The 2,889-nt window shown below is 40.4% G+C and overlaps 1 long non-coding RNA gene across 1 annotated transcript in view; it reads right to left on the bottom strand.

Moving 5' to 3' along the window:
* LOC109288539 overlaps positions 1-2,233 on the bottom strand; it is a 31,577-nt gene extending 29,344 nt beyond the window's left edge. The window contains exon 1 of the long non-coding RNA XR_002095177.1: positions 2,080-2,233. This is a non-coding gene — a long non-coding RNA (uncharacterized LOC109288539). The remainder of the gene's footprint in view (positions 1-2,079) is intronic.
* Between the last annotated feature and the right edge of the window lie 656 nt (positions 2,234-2,889).

Below are 2,889 nucleotides of genomic sequence, written 5' to 3'. Positions count from 1 at the left end.
TAGGGATTATCACCTTCCCAAAATGTTTAGAACGGAGCTTATTCAGATTGTTTTACTTACAGGTAGGGATCGACTTAATTTGCAGTTTTGCAGATTTTGTGAGAACTGTGAAATCAACAACAGCAAAACTTAATAAAAATAAAATGCTGGCTCCCCAGTGGGAGCCGGTGGTCCTTGCTGCTGGGAGAGGAAGGAGCCAGTTGGTGGAGCGGCATGAAGAGCAGCTGCCCTCTCATCCCTCCTCCCCCGCTGGGGCCTCTCTGCCAATCGGCACCAAGAGGCAGGGTGGCACAAGGGGCATCCAATGATCAAGATGGTGGCTCCCTCCTCCTTCCTCCGCCCCCCACCCAGAGCCAATCAGCGCTAAGGGGCAGAGCTGCCCCACCGATCAGCGCCGAGGGGTGGGGTTGCCACAAAACGCCTGCAAAAAACCCTTTGTCCTGCCATGAATTAAATAGCTCTCTAATTATAGGAGGGAATGATTATAGGAAGACAACATTTTCTTTGATCTGAAAAGTGAAATTTTTTAGCAAAGAGGTGGCTCATCTTAGATTATGTTGTAGGATGGAAGATGGAGTCTGGGAGTGTCTTGGATCAAGTTGTACTTTATCTGAATCACTAAGTTCGAGTGAGATAGTTAGCTGTGTTAGTTTGAAGCCAGGCAGAGGACATGGTAGGGATACCTCTTTATAGACTAATTGAATCCGAGATTCATCAGTTTTCATGAGCAAGAGCTCCCTACATCCCAACAGAGTTCAAGGTGATGGTGGAAGTTGTTTGATATGAAGTTCTAGATTGGATCCAGCTCTTGTGGAAATGTAAGCAAGATATTCACATAAGTGTAGTGAGTCAGTGGGAAGCAAATACAACCAAACCTCTCCCAGGAATTGCAAATGTAAGAAATACACTGTACATTGAGTGTAACTGGCAATAGACTCAATGGTGATGCTTCCAAAGATTTGGCCATTATGACTCAGTTAACATGTTCAGTTATCACAGAGTACAATCGTTGTGTAATTAGTAAAAGCAAAAACACCAAATAAAACAAAAACTTTCAATTATTATTTTGATAATATGTCTCATTTAAGATTGTGCTCACTGCTCCTAATTTAATTGTTTTTCTAAAACAAAGAGGTAAATCTTGGCACCACACTAAACCACAACTATTATTAAAGTAATTAAACTGTTATCTGAGTGGATTAGCAAAATAGTGTAGTTAGTATAGCATAAACCTGTAGTGTAGTCTATATTGTGTAATAGTGTGTAGAATTTTAAAAAGCCTCCCCTTAAGCAATGCAGGAATAAGAAGACAGAATGCTTCAAAGGTGCAGTATCTGTAGTTTGAACACACATTACTGATTGATAACACAGGAAATGTAATATTCCCATTCTTTAGTTTAGTCTTTGTAGTAAAGCCAAGCTCCTAGAAATAGTTAATTATAGGTTGAATAAAAATATTTAGCTGACAGCTGTAAGCCTTCATAATTTCTATGCATAATATGTTACAGAATTCTTTTGTTGTTTCAGTATATATTAAGGAAAAGTTAGGCCGAGCAAGTAAGAACAGATCTGATCTCTTTTATAGTTACCGTTGCCACTTAAAAGACAGGACACAGGGTTTGTTTGTGTCCCACCCCCCTTTACATTTAACTGAGTCAAATTTGAGCTATTACTCGCTTCACCGTACCTCAGTCCGCATCTATCTGTACAAAGCTGCATTAAATGCGTTTGTTTTTTTTGTTATTGGAGAGATGGTTAAGAGGGAAAAAACCCAAACCTTTCTTGCTCAAGTCGCAACTAAATCTGGTTATTGATCAAGTTTTGAAGGACCTTTTTCCCTACAATGCAGTACATTGCCAATGTTTTCTCAGAAAATTCTGGATTTTTATCTCCTCGTGGGACATTAATTGATTTGACTTTACTGATAGGCATCACATCCCCTATGTGACTGTTTTGGGTAGTTAAGCCTGCCATCCATTGCTGTCCTGCTGTCTATGAGCAGCTTATTGCAAAATCTCTTTGAATCAGCTAACCACAATTATATAAACATTATCAGTATCCTGTCGGCATTTAGCTGACCTTAGTATCAGAATTCCTCTTTACAGCTTCTCGAGTCTCTTCTTAATTGATGCATGTTAGTGCTAGCTGTGCTACTGATGTGGTTGGCTTCAGATGGAAACAGCTGGCCAGGATTACCTTCCTCTAGGCTGCCATGCAGTTTTTTTACGACTGATTTCTGGCAGGGTGAGGGACTGAGCTGCACTCTGCAGCCAGAGAAGATGCTGACATGGCTAATTCCCTTCCTTGTGCGGCTTTGCTAGCTCGCTGCCAAATGGCTGGAGTTCTAAAGAACGGCTCTCTGTGTGGAGGAAATTGTTCTATTCAAGCCTATGGTTGCTGCGGATTTTGAAGAGCTTTTCTAGGGATAGTAGATATTTACTGGGCAGTGGTGGAAGGCCCATTCTATTTTGGAAGTATAATTCAACATGTTTATTTTCATAAGATGTGTTAATAACAGATGTGCATTTGGGAAAACAGACAGGAAAATAACTGGCCCTTAGTTACCCAAAATGACCTGCTTCTTGAAGGTGTTTTTGCTTCCCTTATTCAAGATTTTTTAGCTCGCATGTTGGCAATCCAGGCCTATTTCTGTCCACCAAAAATACTGTTTTGTCAGTGCTTTTTGCATTATGTAGTTTGTTAGCAATAACACAGTAAAGTATGGCAACCAGGTTCAAGTAGGTTGGAGGGTATGACTGTGGTCTCAACATACTTTGGCAGAATGAGAAAACCTGGGTTGAAAATTGGGGATTTTTAAGAAATTTCCCTAGGGAATAATGGTGCATCTCCAACTTGCTTCTACACATCACTTTTTATACACAGGTTTGT

This window comes from Gavialis gangeticus, unplaced genomic scaffold (assembly GCF_001723915.1).
Source record: "Gavialis gangeticus isolate Ggan-Ray unplaced genomic scaffold, GavGan_comp1, whole genome shotgun sequence".
In the NCBI taxonomy this organism is placed as follows: Eukaryota; Metazoa; Chordata; order Crocodylia; family Gavialidae; genus Gavialis; species Gavialis gangeticus.
This window is presented reverse-complemented; position numbering and strand designations above follow the sequence as displayed.